Genomic DNA, 20159 nt, shown 5'->3' with positions numbered 1-20159 from the left:
TTGGTTTCATATACAATAAACTTTATATTATTTTGTTGAAACTGAACGAAATTTATTATTTCATGCGAATGTTTGCATAAAGCTAGATCTAGAGAACTCCGCAGGCATCAAGGTCAAGTGGCTTAGAAAAGGTTTTAAATAAGATCAAATTTCTTTTATAATAGTATACAAATGGATTTCAAAAGGTTTTTGGTGCCGAGTTCGTATTCAGGTTTTGTCACATTTCGGTCTTGAAATACGTCTTGCATTTACCCTTCAAAACCATTTCAAGAGTGGGCCAACTAGGCAGATACTACTCTTCAAGAGGTTTTGGTGTAAGCGATGAAGGAGCAAATGCCTTGACTAGGATTTTATTGTTGTAGGATATAAATACTCTTGTAGTAAATCATAAAACTAAAAATGTTGCTCGGGAGGCCAACCAATCAATAAGGATTGCGAACTAAGAACTGAATAAAGCTCGTAACACATTCAGTCAACAATATAATTGGTTTCAGCATTGCGCAAAGGTGGTTTTCATTTTAGCTGTGGAATCATCAAACATAATCACATTCGAATCGACATGTTATTCTCTGGTGCACTGCCGAAAACATGCAGCACACTTGGAGTAGATCTTCTCCATCGAAAAAATATTTAGGTAACAGGTGGGAAATGCTCCTATTTTTGATTAAATTTTTTGTAAGGTGATCATTTACAAAGTGCTTCACATCCTTACTGGAACGGGAGAAGGGGGGAGGGTGGGTTATAACGATTTATAAAAAAACACTATAGGCTCGTTAAAAAAAGTGTGACGAAGGGTTGAGGGGTGTGTTTGCGGACGTACTTTATGGATCTTCCCTACGCCATATACAGATGTGCAACACTTGCGGTTAGCGGCATTATAATGATGTAATGAAGTTCCGTGGAGCTATTCCAACTCATAGAAAAAGCTCAGACATCGAAGATCTGCATGTTGATCAATTTGAATGTTAGGATTTGTACTCAAGGACGGTTTGGAGTATCGTAGATAATGAACGAATTCTTTAGTGTTAGTTTAGTGTCTAAAATGGTGTAATGAAGTCCCGTGAAGCTATTTCAACTCATAAAAATAGTGGGGACATCGATGATCTCCATGCTGATCGATTTGAATATTAAAATCTGCGCTCAAACACAGATTGGAGTTTTGGATACATATGTCAAACGAATTCTGTGATGTGTCTATAATGGTGTAACAAAGCCCCGTGGAGCTATTCCAACCCATAAACATAGTTCAGACATCGAAGATTTACTGCCTAATATTTGATCATATTTTTGTAAAACTAGTAATCAGATCTACCAGACAGTATTGCAAATAAAATAATAACCTAGATAATATTTTCTCACCAGAATCATGGGTAGGACAAAGTTTTGACTGCCCCACCCAGGAAAATTCGTGCGTAGGACATGTCTTAAGGTGAGTTACGGCGGCGTCCAAAAATGGCAGCCACAATGGCCGTGCTATCTCTCACCTCGCGTTTTTGCTCGCACAAATGTGAATATTTAGGCGGTTAACACATCTGGAAACCATTTTTTCATGTATGCTGCAAGTGAGCAAAAGTGAAAAACTACTTTTTGCTTTTGTCTGTCGTTTACTTTTCAAGTTATGTGCCCTCAAAAGTGCTATGTAGATTTGAAATTGGGCTCCAACGCGATTCACCTTAACTGTAACCTGTAACTTAAATTGCACGGTCCCCGATCCCAAGCTAATTATTAATCAATAATTAGTCTTTTAGTGTCCATAATATGAACTTTTACGGTACTTATCTCCAAACCAAGATAGGTTTACAATTTTGCATACTTGATCCGTGTTGAACGTGCAACAAATTTGCACTTAAAAAACTGCAGTACTTAAATCAGTGCAAACTGACTGCAACATTTTGCCATGCTCGTTCCCATGGCGTATATTCTCAGAGCAACCCGTTATCTATCCTCCCACGCCACATGCCGTAAAAAGATACACACAAAGTGCAATGAGCTCTGGCATCCTTCTTTCCGATGTTGGTTGGAATATTGTTTGTGTTCCTCGCGGCCCAACATCATGATGTGCTGCATGCATTCATCTTTCTGAACTCCGCCGGGCGCATATATACCTAGTAGGATAGTAACAGATTTGTGCCGACAGGATTCATAGCGCTGAAAACGACACGGATAGTACGGGTATATATTTTGCAACCGTGAAAACCGAGCTCATCCCTTGTTGCTTTTTGCGGGTTTCGTCGGAATAAGTGAAGTGGCGGTCGGTGCCAGATGGTTGGATTATTTGATGGCACCATTTCGGTGATAGACTCTCAGGAATTCGCATTTCAACGAGCGTTGAGCTATTTGGTATGTTTTATATTTGGTAAACCTATGGCACTACTGGATTCGATGACTAATACAAATTTTACTTTGAAAACGTTATAATTTTGCAGATCTATTAAATGCCACAACTTGACTTTTTTATCGTGTTAAACAGCTGAAACGAAATATTGAAATTAATTATCAAATAGTTACCTAACAACAAGTACATTGCTAAATAATTACAAAACTTTAACAAGACGAACAGATTATCGTTCAACAAATCGTTTGCATTACATCAAGACAAGGGCTCAGAAAAAGGAGTGCATCAATTTCAATAATATAGTCACACCCAAATTATTTGAGGGCGATGGCAGCTTGCAGCTTGAAACAATTCTAAAGCCTTTCGAAATGTTTCAATTTACATAGAGGGTACCTTTTTGTGATTGTGGAAAGACTGTTGGTAATCCAGATCCATGTCTAGCTAGGTTACCGTGATATCGTCACGGACTACTCTATCGTCGATAAAAACTTATTATGCCTGTCTCGCGTCGCATTTCATATGTATTAGGACATGGATTACAAGGAATGAAAATATAATCCTCCCCTCATATTCCTTGAATTTTAGGTAGATATTATCACAATTTGTGGCTCTTTACATCAGTGTCAATTCTGGTTGTTATTCCACTCTTGAGGTGCCAAAATTTGCGTATCTTCGCTTGATAATGGCGCTGATATCATTGTCAAACCCATAGCCTAATTATCATCACAGAACTTTGTAAACATCAATTACTCCTCTAACTGACGTGAAACGTTCGTTCCGGGTAATGAATTCACTGCTGCTGCCATCACATTTCGTCTTGGGGGTCTTATGCTAGTACTGGACCCCCAACGATTGGAGGAGTATTGGACCCGCCTAGAAGGAGCGAATTTTGGAATGAATTGTCAGCCAACATGCTCTGATGTCAATGTGATAACCATAAGCAAATGATTATCCTTCTGTTTAATCTGATTGCAACTTTTTTTTTGTTTGATCTTTCTGTCAGAAATGCAGCATTTCTCGATATTCTTTCTAAATTTTTTCTAATCACCAACAGCTTAGGATGAAAAAATATTAATTTGCTTGGAACAACACACTAAGTCAACATTACCCACTGGATGCATGCAGTATAAACACCAGTGTGTTCTGCGGGTCCAGTATCTGCAAAGGGTCCATCAGTGGCATACACTCTCTATATCTGTTATGGTGCTTCCATTGTAAATACAGGGATCAACCTGAGATGAGCTTCATGATTTTACCCCTTAGTAAAAATGAACAAATCCTACTGACTGACGAGCGACGACGACGATGACGGCGCGGTGTTTATGGCGTTTGCGAAACGAGCTGTAGACGATAAGACAATGTGCAAAATATCGTGTCACCACAGCAACATTGCGCAGAAAGATAATTTCCGTAGCAACATCATTTCCTGGCTTTGTTCGCGCTACGCTGTATAAGAGGAGACGATCTGCATTCGTGTTCGTATCCAGCAGAAAGTGATGAGCTGAAAATATGCAAATCATAATCTGATTGTCTCTGATGCTTGTTGTTTGGAAGATGTTCTTAATATAAAACACAGATAAACGGACATAACGAAATTAAATTGAATAGAAACATCTTAAGAGCCTTGAAATGTCTTCAACTGTCGTAGTATTAGTCGAGTCAAGTAAGTGATACTTAAATATCAAGGTCGAAATACGTATATGTAAAGTTGCGACAAGGTGGTGGGGGCCTCTTTCCACTACAAACAATAAGTGGGAGGAGTTGATTTCAAAAATTGATTCCGAGTTTTGCACCATGTGTCCGATATTGAAAACTTGGAGTCATCAATACCAGCTAAGTTGAGAAGGGTGATGGAGGTCATTTGTAGCTTAGTTGAATAAAGCACCATTCTAGCGTATTGATAGTCGTGGGTTCAAACCCAAGGAGTGCAAACACGGATTTGGGAGCAGCAGTCACGTCTTTCAGAACGTGATTTTGTTGATTCGCTTTCCTTACGTGTATATGTTGTTACGTATGGAAGGGGTGCTACTTTTAAACAATAATCTAGGCTTGTAGCACCTAGGAGAATTTGTGCAAATCGCTGAATGCTAATGATAGTAAATCTAACTCAAATGAAACCATACAAGCGATCGATCAGCAAATGATATTATATTAATTCGATTTCCATAATTAAAATTGATGAGAAGTCCACCTTACTCTCACGATTCGAATCCGCATTCAACTCGTATTTGCACAAAATCCCAAAACGATGGCACCACAGTGAACGATTTATCATAACATTCAAGCCAGTTGTCAACTTTCTGACAGGACAATTTCAAATGAGCTGTGCCCACCAGGATTTACGTTGATGATGGAAAAGGAAAATCCTGACTAAATATAACTGAGTATAAACCCGCGAGGGTTTAACGGAGGTGATGAAACCTAACGGAAAGGATGTGTTTTCCAACAATGAACCCTCTCAACAAAAGATTTTGGTTCAATTTCGACTTGATTCTCGTGATGATTATTCGTCGCCAAGCGGAGACGTCGTTGAGGATGACATTGCATGGAAAATAATAAATCTGCCGGTCGATTCTGGGTTGGGTGCGATGGTTGGAATTGAAACAACCATCAAAAAGGGTGACATAAAGCGCTGAGCAAATAGGCACCTGTTGTTTACCGGCACTGGTGTCCTTATTGCTTTTTATCATAAGGGTAAAGTTCCATTTTCTTATGAACACTGACAAATATTATACCAGTTAAGCAGGATTGTTTTTCATGTTCTCTGCAAAAATCGTTCTCTCACTTCACCACAAAAGTGTGTCCCTCGTGTCTTTCTGGTGGATTGAACTATAGGGAAGGCAAGACAAACGAGATCGGTTAGGTTTTGTTCGAAATTCTTTAACTTTACAAAGTTGACCCTTTCGTGTCAAAACTGGTATGGGACAAGCACACAAACCAAAAGTAAGGATCGCTTGACACTTGAGGACTGGGAAGGGTTAAATGTTCCAGAGAATATATTGAACTTTTTCAAGTGAATTAAAGCTGACGTAAGGCGGGATGGGAATAACATTGATGCGATATTTTGTTTTGCTCTGTGGTACATAGGTAACCACACGTGGAACATACCCAAATTTAAACTTTTAGTATATGTATGTGATTCAAGAGTGATTTTTGATACAGTAAAATTACTCCAAAGAAAAGCAAACAAACGACTAGACTTACCGTGGACCCCCGATAATTTGAACGGTACCTCATTCAAATTAGGGGAAGGGGGGGGGGGCAATATGCCCTAGCTAAGCAAACACTACTTTATTGTCTTATTTGTAACGCTATTCATGGGTATTTTTACATTATGCAACAGTTAAACAAGATAGCTAGTTGATGCCATTTAAAAATTGTCAAAAATCACATTTAAAAAAAGTGGTGATATTCTGTTGCCGGAAAACTCGTGAGGCAAAACGCCTTTTAGCTGGCAGCTCCTAGTAGATCACTTTGACGTAGTGTGTTGCGGTGTAAGATCTACCAAACAGAGCCCTAGCTTAATCCATTTTTCTAGCTAGGGCAATAAGTTGTGGTAATTAAGGAATAAGGATTCATCGTACTTAGTCCCCGCTACCAACAGCAGTCTCAGTAATAAAACATAATTAATGTTACCTTGCAGACAGTTGAAAGACTCGAATTCCTCTTGTTTGAGGCTAAACTGTATGCAGCGGAAACAACTTTCTCAAGCAATTAGTTAAAAAAAAACCTCCGTACCCGGTCCTAGGCTGAACTGACTGCTGGAAAAATCGAGTTAGGGGTTTAAATACGTACTAACTCTTCTTGAACTGGTGAACAATGGTAGTGAAGTTATTGTTACTGAACAAATTCTCTTGCTTGAAATGGTCTTGTTGACAGAGCTAAATCCCGGGTTTTAAGAGTTTTACAGAAATTTTCCACGCTATCGTCCACGTTGGTGCTTAGGCATACAGTGGACCAATCAATTTCTGCCAATCTTTGATTCAAAGCATCGTTATTTGCCCGTTTATAATCGAAAGAAGTGAAGTCTAATTCGTCGTCAGCGTTCATAATCTCAGTTGAATTAAAGCAGTCTTTGATAAGCAGACAAAAAGGTGGATGAGCCGGATCAGGTGGTACCAATGGATCGACGATGTCTTCCAAAATGAAAAGACAATCTAATGCTTGGTCGAGCGTGTTGCCAGCGTAGTTTTTATCATCATTGATTTGTTCAAAACCAGATGAATACATGCCGTCTAAGAAGATTTTACATGAGGAGGAGTGGAGGTTCATGGAGTACCAGACTTCCTTCGTCCGGAGGTCATACCTCCATTATTTGTAAGCAAATACAGGCACGCCAGTGAATAGAGAAGCTTTTTTACAGATGGGTCAAAATCGGATGACTCCACTGGTTTCGGAGTATTCAACGTTTTACATAGTGCCTACTTTAAGCTCAAAGAGCCTATCTCCGTGTATACTTCTGAGCTAGCAGCTATACACTATTCTCTCGAGCAGATCGCATCCCTACCTCCTGACTACTTTTTCATCTTCACCGACAGTTCCTTGGAGGCTGTTCGGTCAGTGAAAGCGGTTAAGCACTCAGCGTATCTAATGAATGGGATACGGAAAGCTTTGAGTGCTTTATTACAACGGTCTTACACAATCACCATGGATTGAGTCCCTTTCTCATTGCTCGATCCCGGGAAATGAGAGGAGGCGAGGATTATCAGGACATTCATCATGTCGTGTGGGCGTGCGAGGAGAGTCGCGGCCCCAGATCTGCATTAACTGAACATCTCCGGTTTCAAGGAAAACAACCAAAGCCTATTAGAGAAGTGTTGGCGGGCCTTGATCTCGAATACATGTCCCTCGTCCACCAATTTTTGAAAGTTGCTGATGTAAGACTGTAATAATAGTCTCCCCATCCCCTTGTCGTTTGTACCCCATTATGAATGTTTTCCTCTTGTTGTGAATTTCAATGTCTGTCGTTAATCCCTTCCGTATGTTTTCCTCTCGTCGTTGTCTCCCAAAAAAAGTTTGTCCTGTTACAGATGTGAACATCGCGAAGACGTAACGCATCACGGTAAATAAGCCTTCCAAATAAACAAAAGATTAAAAAAAACTAAGACAAGGTGATTGACTTTCGTGCCTGTTGTTCAATATTGCGCTAGAAGAAGAGACGGGTGTAACAGCTGGGGTACGATTTTCAACAGATCCAGTCAATTATTTTTTTTCGCGGATGACATGGACATTGTCGGCCGAATATTTGCAAAGGTGGCAGAACAGTACACCCGCCTGAAACGTGAAGCAACAAAAGTTGGACTGGTGATGAATGCGTCAAAGACAAAGTACATGCTTGTGGGCAGACCGAGCGTGACAGGGCCCGCCTGGGTCCCCAGAAGTAGTACTGGGAGGTAGTTCCTGGGGGAAACGATGGTGGAGCCCAAGGGAGTTTAGTCGGTATTACCGGTATGGTCGAGTCCGACACTCCAGTACACTTCCGTGTGGTAGTTTGGCAACTACAATGCACGTGTACTGAGTTAGTGTGTAAATGCATTCTCCTTTGTAAAGAAAAAAAAAAATCCCGCCTGGGAAGCAGTGTTACGGTAGACCTAGATACCTTCGAGGTGGTCGAGGAATTCGTGCTAACGGCTGTTAGTCGTGAAATACGAAGGCGTATCATCTGTGAAAGTAGGGACATCTACAGGCTCCAGAAGAAATTGCGGTCAAAAAAGATTCAGCGCCGCACCAAGTGTGTCACGTAAAAAACGCTGCCTGATAAGACGTTTACGGACATTAAGGTGATTATACAATCAAGCCATGTGGTGAATTTCAAATTCACCACACGATTTTCTACTGCTATTATCAAAAGTTCAAATCTAAAGTAATAATGTACGTACAATGCTGAAATTAAAGTCGATTGTTCAGCATAAGTAAGCAAACGATCTACGGATGCTTCATCCACATGGGCGTTGTGGTTCTCTGAATTCGTGCTCTTGAAAAATCACTAGAAAAAGCACGTGGTTTCCAAGATGGCCGATTTGTGGCTTTGTAGTATAACCACCTTAAACATAAACAACGCTCGAGGAGGACTTACAAGCACTCGGAGTCAGTGATGGGAAATGTCAAAAAAATGTCATGGGGTTGCTATTACTAATTTGCTAATAACTTTTTTCAAAAGTCTTTTACAACTCGGATTTTTTATTAACATGTAATGCTTAAAGGATCCTACAACTTTGCCAAACAGGTCATTGTTCTAAATATACAGTGTAAGGCATGATAACGAATTTAAAAAAATGTCACGGAATGTCATGACATTAATGTCATTTGACACTAATTCGGCTCTCACGCCGCCAATTTCAGTTTTAGAGCAATGACCTATTAGAAAAAGTTTAAGTATCCTTTGAGTGCTTTATGTTTATATAAAACATACGATTGTAAATTACTTGTGAAAAAAGTTATTAACAAATTAGTCCCATGACATCGATATGACATTTCCCGTCACTGCTCGGAGTATTCGAGAGACGGGTGCTTAGGACCATCTTTGGCAGTGTGCAAGAAGACGGTGTGTTGCGGCGAAGATTGAACCACGAGCCCAGCTCTACGGCGAACCCAGTATCCAGAAGGTAGATAAAGCCGGGAGGGTACGATAGGCAGGGCATGTTGTATTAATGCTTGAGTTTTTGTGCTATTAGTGCTATTATTTTGTGTTATTAGGGGAAGAGGGGCAATATGCATTATTGTGGTATTTTTGCCTCGTGCAACAGTTGAACAATATTGCTAGCTGATGCCATCTTAAAATTGTAGAAAAGATTTACGGATAATAGGGGAAAATACCTATTCTTGGCAGTCTAAGACATTCGCCAAATTGAATGATAAAAATAATGAATAATTACACTAAAACACAGGTCCAGTTTAACTGGTATACATTTGTATGCTCTTTCTTTGATGGTTGGTGTTCACTAAATATAACAGCTTTTACCACAAACTCAGTAAATTTAATATAAAGTAACAGGTTAACGTTTCTTCTGTTGGCATAGCAATTTCTATTATCAGCAATGAGTTTGCTCCCTTTAGCAACTAGACATGGAAGTAGAAAACTGGTAATGTATTGGTGCCAAATGCTGGTTGTTTATATCCTCGAGTAGTAAAATTCATTCATATTAATCGGCCGCACGCTCATCTCGCTTCACTCAATTTTGGAACAAACTTTATTGTTTATCAAAACTGGTTTAAAGCAAAACATGAATTTTTAGCCTTGGCATCAATTTTATGTCATGTAGACAGATAGGCAAAAGCATTTAAACACATTGTAAAACAAATTTAACCCTTATGCGGCCAACAAAAAACAGACGTGAATGGCAGATAGGGTACCCGTGTACCCAGATATTGACCGTTTCATAACTTTTACCATTTTCAACCTATTTGAATAATGTTGGCCATTTTAGAGAAGGGAACTTATATGCTTTTTGTTCGCTGCCAAGATTTACATTTTTTGTCTTTTGTAATGCCTTAGAGTCTTAGAGTTTTGTAATGCCAAAAGTCTATCAACCAGTTTCAAATAAACAACTTGATCTTTGCGGTCCTTACATGATATGTTTGTTTCATCAAAAAAAAATCATGGTGGTTGTGTACAAGACACGACCGCTCGACATAACTACGTAAAACCAAATCTATACACATAAGAATGATTTTTTGTCTGTCTGCCCTTATAGACTAAGAAACGGCATAAACATTTGTATGTAGAGGTTTTTGGAAACGATGAAGATTTTTATGATGGTATTAGACCCCTACTCTTCTGGAAGGGGGACTCCCGTACAAATGAAGTACAAATTTCTGCTTTAGTCAAAAATTAATCTAAAAAATGGAATCCAAATTTGCGAGTTTCGAATACTTAACCGTCTTTTAAATAATGTAACAAATATTTAATTAATCAGTTTTAGGTGAAACGAAGCTCGTCGTAGTATAGTATATTAACAATATATTCCACCTCGTGAGTCTTCATATGTTGAATAATGGGCAGCACTGTCCTATCCAGCCGCTGGAGCCACCCCATTCTTACACTACGTTTCACAGTTGAATAATAAATAATACCCTAAAAGTAGGCAATTATTTATGGTTGAAATGCGCTATTTAGGAACGGGGATGGTTATGATTTTTTTGATGAGCTTGGAAAGTATTGAAGTTGCAAAAGGAAAACGGTCCTGTCACTGTCAGCCACATAAGGGTAAAAATACTACGGTGTTGCTATCACTTTTGATATAATTCATGGTCTGCGTCAAATAAATGCCATTGCCGGATTTTTTGTTCGTATTTTTCCTAAAACCAAATCACAAAGAATTGTGCGTGGTATCTTTTTAGCGTGTGTTTGATATGCTCACAAACACATTCTCCCGCTCTATTCCGAAGTGTGCTGCTGCCAAAGAAAACGAACAGTCCCGATTTTATTTAGTGAAACATAGAGCAAATCTTTGTGGTGATATTCAAGTGGTGATAAAGTGTAAAAAGTAGTTTACGTACCTGATTTGTCGTGTCATACGCAATAAAGAGGAGAAACAGGCGATCCAAAAAAGTAAGTAACAGTTTGCTTTTCGTGCGCTGCTTTCTTTGGCAATGCAATAATGGCAAGGATTTCGTAGGTGCAAATTTGTTTCGGTGATTAACACATTAAATCTTGTTACTTCTACACAAACAACTTCTTTAAATGAAAGCTTAGACTTGAAATTGTGTGATTGAATCAAAATTATGTTCATAAATAGTGTATGTTTGCTGGAAAACGCAAATATTGTTTAGGGTGCCAACAACTGTCGCACCCTGCCAATGCCGTATTCTACCCTATTTACATTAAAAAAAATTTATATTTGGTTTAATTGTGATATAAACTAATAAGCCAAAACGCCCTTCATCTAGCAGCTCTTAAGGAACGGTGGCAGGCGATTAGGCCGAATGGAGAAGTTCTTCCTTCACGTTACCTTATTTCTTTCCCCTTTTTGCTTCTCCTTTCTTCCTTTTCTTTCTTCCTTCGTCTTTCTTCCTTATTCCCTGATACTTCATCCTGTTTCCTTTTCCCTTCTTCCTTTTTTCTTCGTCCTTCTTTCTTTTCCCAGCTTCCATCTTCGATCTCCTTTCTACTTTCTTCCTTTTTTCTTCTTCCTTATTCCTTCTCCTTTTTCCTTATTCCTTCGTCTTTTTTCCTCCTTCCCTCATACTTCTTCCTTCTTCCTTCTTCCTTCATCCTTCCTCTTTCTTCTTTCTTCCTTCTTACATCTTCCTTCTGCCTTCTTCCTTATTTCTTATTTCTACTTTCCTCTTTCTACATCCTTTTTTCTTCATAGAATTTACTTCTTCCCTACTTCACACTACTCACTTCTCACTCCCCTTCATTTGACCTAATGACCATTCGGCTTCATGGCTTTCGGCCTAACGGCCTTCGGCCTAATCATCTTATAAAGCATCTTAAGGAACAATGCACCGTGCTTCGGCGAATAAGCATTCTGGTATGGAAAGTGCGTGGAGACGCATAGTACATTGTAGGTTAGTCCCACTAGCGGCTTTAGTTGGTGCGTTTTGGGACCTTTTCGTTTCCGTTTCCTACTGCATCATTGTATTACTTAACGTCGATCGAACCACGAGTCTTTAAATTCCCCATTATTACGAACATTAGACCGATACACAGATTTAAAAACTATTCTGTCTCCTCCCCCTCGGACTTTCTTGTCCAAAAATAATGTCAAGATACAATTAAGTGGTGGAATTCAATGGGATTGTTTAAACTCGTCTTATGACAGGTGAAAACATTCCACTAAAAAGCTCAACATAATTTTCTTATCAAAAATAATATTTTAGGGGGAAACAAAATAAAATTCGAATAATTTTGAGAATTTTCAAAACATCCCGACTAGAAGAGCATAACAGGAACTGAACACAATTATAACATATTGTGATATTTATAACTTATTTTGATACAATTTTGTTCTTAGTACCCATTATCTTCCAAATGTTGTAACAGGATTTCATCATAATATGATTTAAAAAATGCTTAACATCGCATTGTCCAGTTAAAATAGATGTAGCAAACTCTCCCAGCCATATAGATATCACAACGTTGATATAATTTGAAAAGGTTGCCTTATTTGTAATGTTGTTAGTTTCATGTTCTCGAAAAATATTCTTATTCAAATAAAAATAAAAATTTCTGATTGTTGATCACAACTTGGAGACCTACCACAAACTTTAAAAAATTGCAACTGCACTGAAACAATATATTTTGTATCTGATTTTGTTATAAATTTCTAACAAAATATGTTATTTTTATGATAAAATTGTAAGAAAATTTGATAGTTTTTTGTTTTCAGTAGTGTAATTTTTGATAGATATTTTAACAATGTTTCTAACAAATTTTGTTATAAAAATTTAGTATAACATAATAACATAGGTTGATATAATTTTGATATGACCTTCTAGTCGGGATTCTTCAACAAATCCGAAGAGTTTTTTGATTTTTTTCATTTTAATATTTATTTTTTACTAGTCGACCCGGTCCTGCATAGTAGGCGAAAATGCGCGCTGTGAACTGCGTATACGAAAGTCCCATACGAATCTTCATATTTGTTTTTTTTTACGATTCAATCAACTTTGCTTATGATTTTCACATGAGGAAATATTATATTAACCCGTCGGAAACTGTAACGAACATATCTCCTGAAGGAATGAAGAAAATCCATCCAGCCGTTTTCGAAATATGCGGATACGAACACAGACCATTTCATTTTTATTATATAGAAGATTATCCCCCCCCCCCTCTTGACCTTCCGGAGATCAATAGGAAAAAATGTTAATTAAATATTTGTAACGGCCTTATTGTATAATAATCATGCAACATTTTAATAAAACAAATGATTTTAGCTCTGCTACGCTTTACGGCAAATGAGCCAAATGACTCCAAATAAACGATAGATTAAACAAAACGATATCTTCACTATAGTTCAACGTAATTGAAATGGTGAACTCTCTTATTGGAACATCGCATGGGTCTTAAATTTAAACACTGCGTACTGAACATGGAAAGGATCATGCCCTGTCATAATGAAGAATTTACTTTAATGCCATCAATGAAATTATAATCCGCAAGGGGGGAACTCGTTATTCCATGAGCACACGACAGCAGCAGAAGCAGAATGCAGATGCTCTCGAAAAATGCATTGTCGAACAAAAACGGATGAAATGATTCTCTCACATAGTAATATATCAATTTTGCCCTATGCATCGTTGCTCTTATCGCATGCAGGGACCTTTCCAAGCACAATGAAGACTGTTTTGCATACCTCATGAGTCATGGCAACGAATATGCTGCTTTGTTCTGCAGCACTGGAAGTTTTATCAGCCATTACTATGAATAAAAGCATGTGGCTGTGTGAATGTTTGATAATTTTTTTTTCGAGGATAATTATTTCAATTCAAGAATCATCTATGAGACAATATATAACAAAACAGGGAAGGTTAAACCGAAGAATATAATAAGGATGCAGTTCAAACACATTTTCAAGAATAATTATAAAATTATTTGTAATTTAATCCTAAATAATTACATTAGATACAAGAAGCATCTTTTTTTTCTGCGCAAAGATGAGTCTACCATGCTTCATTAATACAATAGCCGCCAGATGTACAGAGGGCAAATAACGTTACCAGTGCAACCAAAATCCGCTTTTACAAAGCCGGTACGGTGCGGTGGCGTTGTTTGGGTAAACCAACTTGGTAATACTTACCCCGTATCAATAAACAGATTAGTTTACTCGATACATGAGCTTATGACGGTGCACTAACCTGCAGTACCTGTCAAATATCTGCATCATGCATCATTATTAGGCTGTTCCAAGAAAAAAAAAACTAAGTTAAACATGTCTGTTGCACTTACACTAAAAATCAAATTCCCGTGAAATTTTTTTCTAGGTATACGAGATTTTTTTTTTAATTTGTGCCGCTATATCATGTAAGCTTTATATGTCATAAGGGGCTGTCCATAAACCACGTAGACTCTTGAGGGGGGGGGAGGGGTTTCGAAAAAGTCTACGATAGTCTACGAAGGGGGACGGGGGGATATACCAAAAGTCTACGTAGACTTTTTTATTTATTTTTTTTGAAAACGATTTATACAGCAGCTTTGTGCGGAGTTCACTAGTTTAATTTTTTTAGGAATATCCGGCTTTTTTTTGCATGACTTTACAAAAATAATCTCTTTCATTTCCCCATAAAAATGTTATGGGTTTTGACTGAAATAAAAGTCAGAACTACGGCTTAAGACAATCATGATTTTCACCAAGAAATTCTTCTCTGTTGAGCAGGAAAATTTTCTAAAGTATTCTATAAAAACTTTCGAAAGTTTTTCAAAACCTTCACTTGGATTTTATTGCAAATTCTATTAGAATTTCTTTTGATTTTCGGCAGGAACTATGGAAATTATGTCGTACTTCAACGGATTTTTTTTAAATTTACATAGGAAGCATTTTGGAATATCCAAGAAAAAGTCTTTGGAATGCCCAAAAGATATTCTTTGGAACTTGTAAAGGGAATTCTCCGAAATTTCCGCGAGAAAACCTTCAGAATATTCACTGGAGATATTCTGGGAAATCACCATTTTTTTTTCTTAATTTCGGAAATTCTTCGGATTTTTCGCGAGGAATTCTTTGGACATATAAGCAAAATTCTTCGTAAATTTCTTCGGCTAATGCAATTTCTTTGGAATTATCGATGGAAAATTTTCCGAATTTCAAAATAAATTGTTGAAACCTACTACGAGAGATTGTTTCAATTTCCCACCAAAAACAGTTTGAGTTGCCACAAATAAAAATTGCAATTTTTGTAAAATTTCTCATTTTCATGGAATTGTTTTCGATTTTTTTACGAGAAGTTCACAAAAATTTCAACTAAAAACATAAGAGAGGTCGAAATAGCGCTTTATGGGGATAGATTTTACTTTTTCCATCATTTCATATCCATTTGCGGTCATTTGATTGCATTGCTGCTATCTATGAGAAAAAAATGTTTTTTTTTCGTTTTTGAAATTTTTTTCCCAACGGGGGACCCTTGGCAAAAAAAAACAAAGTTTTTTTAATAACTTTGAAACGCAATGACCGATTGGCCCAATTTTTAATCGAAAACAAGTAGACCGCAATCCGCGTCGATTGCAACTTGCGAGCAAATCGGATAATGCTAAGTACCAAAAAGTGTGTCTCACATTTTTGTACACACACACATACAGACATCATCTCAATTCGTCGAGCTGAGTCGATTGGTATATAACACTATAAGTCTCCGAGCCTTCTATCAAAAGTTCGGTTTTGGAGTGATCCTATACTGCCGCTAACCGCAAGTCGAGCACATCTGTATGTGGGCCTCCATATACATATGTGCTCGACTTGCAGTTAGCGGCAGTATAGCCTTTACATATACTACTTTGTATACGAGAAAGGCAAAAACATCGTAAGAAACCATTCTGAATTTCCACGGGAAATATTTCAGAATGTCCGCTTAAACTTAAAATTACTTTGGGAAATAATTCCAAATTTTCACAGAAAATTACTCGTGGTTTTTTAACGGGGAAACTTTTGGAATTTAGAAGAAAAATCTTGGGATGTCAACAGATGATTATTCAGCGGGATATTGCATGGAATTTCCAAGAAAAGCAACGGAATTATCACGAAGAGTTCATTGTAGTATTACCTGGGAGCTTTCAACCCTAGTAACATTTTGATTTAATGCTGGTTGTATAATACTCTTGAAGAGTAAATCATGGACATTCTCGGAATTTCAACTCGAAATTTTTCGAATTTATGAAAATTCTTCGGTTTTCACAATTTTGAACCGACGTTGAGAATTATAGGTCAGATGCGTGACAGATTTCATCAGTGGCGTGCCGATGCAAAAGTGTCAGCGATGGTGGCGCACACCTCTATGAGGAATTGAATTCAACAGTAATTAAATTAATTGGCTTTGAGATTTGATTTCAGGAATTATGGAGAGAGGATCAAATATGACTTCTTTTCAATTTGATTTCTGTTTTGTTGGATTTTGTTCAGTTTGATTTTGTTATGTTTGAAATTTGAGTTTTGTTGTAATGTTTACATGGAAATGGATTTGAATAACTGAATTTATTAAAACGTGGTTTATTTCCATATTTTTCCAATCACCTATGATGTTTTGTAAAATTTGGAAAAGTCTACGTAGACTTCATGGGAAGGGGGGAGGGGTTTCGGAAAAGTCTACGAAAGTCTACTAGGGGGGACGGGGGGGTTTGAAAAAGTGAAATTTCGGTCTACGTGGTTTGTGGACAGCCCCTTTTCTGAAATTAAGTTCATTTGTGACAGCCTAAATGCCATGTGCTATCATGCTGGATCAACCTGTACCATCTCTGTCATGGGTTCCCAAACTGTAGATCACTAATTAATTATTCTTTAGCGGATCTTAAAAGGTAAATGGTATAAAATTACGACAAGTACTCCTTGCAGCTATTTTTTTATTTAATTATTTAAAAAAATGTTTTTAAATAATATGTTCCAGCATAACTCCTGAACCCATTGACCGATCACAACCAAATTAGGAACACACATTCTATATCTTAGGAAGACGACGAGAGGGGAGGGATAATCTCTGGAAGAAGGGGAAGGGTGTGTGGTAGGAGAGGGGTTTTGATTAGTTATCGATCAACTTAGTATAACTTCTGAACCCCTTGGCCGAGTTCACCCAAATTTGAAACACAAATTCTATATCTTAAGGAGACGCTGATAGAAGAGAGATGATCTTTGGAAAAGGACCAAATTTGGAACACGCATTCTTCATCTTGTAACGTTGGACGATTTTGAATTCAATTTGAGAAGGAATTCGAAAGCTTTGGACGTTTTTATCTTTTTAAGCAAAATCAATTGTAAATATTTTTTAAATTAGTTTTTATTATTGTAATCAAGTTAAACAGCTTTTGACGTTTTTATCCTTTTAAGCAAAATAATATTTAGATTGAATTAAAGCTTAATTATTGTAATTATTTTTGTTCTTTTCTGTATATATTTTATTTAATTTGAATTAATTTAGCTTTGAACATTTTTATCTTTTTAAGCAAAATAATGCTAGAATTCGTTAAGTCGGTTTGACGATTCATAGTCCTAATCGAGACCAAAATTTAACCCGTCTTCGCCTGACTACTTGAAATGTTTCATACTGTTTGCGTCACGGCTTAACAAAGTGTTTATACTGCTTCAGTGTAGTGCAGCATAGGCTCCTGAAAGTGTAGATCTCGTTTTCAACCATTTGCCTTAATCTAGGAAGGCGCCAAACTGCTATCACCTATTGAAAATCTGGGAATAATAAACAATTGTCCTTCAAGGTTTCCTGAAGGAAAAAACCCTTAGGCTCGTTCATTTTCGCTCGCACTAGAAGTTTTCAAAAGTGGAACGTGTGAACCTTCAAGCCTGTCGAAGGTAGATTGAGAGCAGTGGTTTTTAAAAGTGGAGTGTTGTGGAATAAATCTTTTGGTGTCTTCGCCAGTCAGTCGAGCGAAACTGACCGGACAGTCACCAAAAACTGTCGTAGAGCCACCCGTACGCCAAAGGGGAGGTGGTCAGGTTCCGAGAGCACGGTCTCCGTACGTCGCTAATTACAGCTATGTCCATTTAGAATCCGGAATAATAAAACATCTCTATCTAGGTAACGGATTGACATACAAATAAGATTAATACAACAAAACAAAGGTAATTTACTGAACTAAAAAAAATATAAATACAAATCATTTCTAGTTTTCTTATGACAATTCGCACTTTCTTCTTTATTCCTCTCATCAAACTCTGCCTACCTGCGGAGACAACTTGCTTGGCACATTTGATCTACATATTGGTCAACTAAGCTGTCCCGAGCTGTTTATCCACTTGTATTAGGCTTCCGCTTCATTATTGCCCAAAATACCTCGATGGGCCGAAACTGCGGTCAGTTGGGTGGATTATGTTTTTATTGGCAACTACGTTATTATCGCGTAACAACTGGATGACTTCCCGGCTGTAGTGGTAACTCGCCAAATCTGGCCATAACTTCACGGGACCTTCATGGGTTTTCATAAAACTTAGTACGCGGTTCTTGAGACATTCTTCTTTGTACAGCTTAGAGTTCATTGTCTTATTCCTCACGAACACTTTGGTCTTTGCTCTGCACCTGCATATCTCTCGCCAAATCATCAGTTTTTTGGCAAACTTGTCCATAAAACCAAACCTAATCTCCCAGGAACAACTCCTCGTGCCGACGCCATGCTGAATTTTTGGCCAGGAAGCTGTCCTAAATCCATTTTGACGTAGGTACCACCGTCGATGAGCAGGATTATCAACGGGGGTGTGTAGATTTTATTCTCTCCTCTCGGCTTCCATCTGAAATAATTTTTGACTCGCTGCACACCATGAAATTTATACCACAGAAAGTGGGTGCCTAGGTAGACATACCGCTGTAAAATAATTCTTGCAGAGGTTACTTTCCGTGCCGCTGTAATACAACAAATGATTCCGGATTCTAACTGGACAGAGCTTTATCGTACGTTTGACTGAACCCGAACCGAGAGTTAGAAGCTTTCTTTTAGTGCTCGCCCGGTGAATAGGAAAGGTACGTGAAGCCGGGTCGTTAGGGAAAGTGGGCTCCTAGCTCGAGGGAACGGTATTCCGGATGCTCTCGTGGATCGAAAATCGGAAGTCTTCCGTCCAGCCACCATTCCCTCCGCACCTTTAATTTGGCCATTTTGCGCACGAGCTCACACCGTCATCTTGTGGAACAACGATCGCCCACTGGCAAACCGCCGGTAACTCGACTTTTCGAGGGCAACGACGTCATCAACACGATCGGACGAATAATCATCGTCCTTATCACCCCATCGGAAAATCATCCGTTTTCGGCACCCCGTCGGGAAGCCATCTGTCTTCGGTACGCCATCCGTCTTCGACAACCCGCCGGAAACCATCCGTCTTCGGTACCCAGTTGAAACCTTGTCATCGCTACAGAAATCCTGCGCAAGTTCGTGGAAACATTGTTATCATGGCTATGAATAGTTTTCCAGGTTTAGCTCAAGCCAAGTCTAGTTTAGCGTCCAACCCGAATGAACCTTATTATGCAATAAATCATTGAATTGAATTAGAAGATCTGGGTACCAATTGATTTCATTTTCAGCAATTCCGTTTAGAACTCACTGTTCTCCTACGTTTCCAGTAGTTTCGTTGTAGATTGGTTTCTTCAGACTTCTATTCCTCTGCGGTAAGTGAGTATTGGGTTGAACGAGCTTAAGCGAGTACGAGGAGCAATAAGGGATAAGTAGAGCGAGCTTGGTTTTCGTTGGTTTGGCAAGTGGTTTGGAATATTCAGCCAGCAACCGTTCGAGGACTTCCCCGCGAGAGTGGCGCTAAAGCCACCAAAGTTAATAAAAACCTCATAGAATTTTGCGAACGGTTACAATCTTAACCTTCCGGGACTCGCATACTCCTGGATCACCCATGCAGTCCCGCCCCTCTTGTGAATGACAAGCGAGCTTTTTTCGAAGCTGTTGTACTTTTTACAACGGTGCGAGTCCCGGAAGTTTAACCTTCAAACTGCCGGGACGGATCTTGACAACTTAAAACAGCTCGTTCTCGGTCAATTTTCAACTGAATTGAAATTGGTTTCAACTGTTATCCAGGGGAATAGTGGATCCAGCATGTAGTTGATAAAATGCCCAGGATGACCCTCCCTCTTTTAGAGGGGGAGTTTTGAAGTGTGGAATTTTTAACGTCCTGTTTTAGTATAAGTAATTAATGGTCAATGTGAATGGTTGACAACAATGGTCAAA

Source organism: Armigeres subalbatus, unplaced genomic scaffold (genome assembly GCF_024139115.2).
Source record: "Armigeres subalbatus isolate Guangzhou_Male unplaced genomic scaffold, GZ_Asu_2 Contig561, whole genome shotgun sequence".
Taxonomy (NCBI): domain Eukaryota; kingdom Metazoa; phylum Arthropoda; class Insecta; order Diptera; family Culicidae; genus Armigeres; species Armigeres subalbatus.
The sequence above is the reverse complement of the archived record's forward strand: the minus strand, read 5'-3'. Positions refer to the sequence as shown.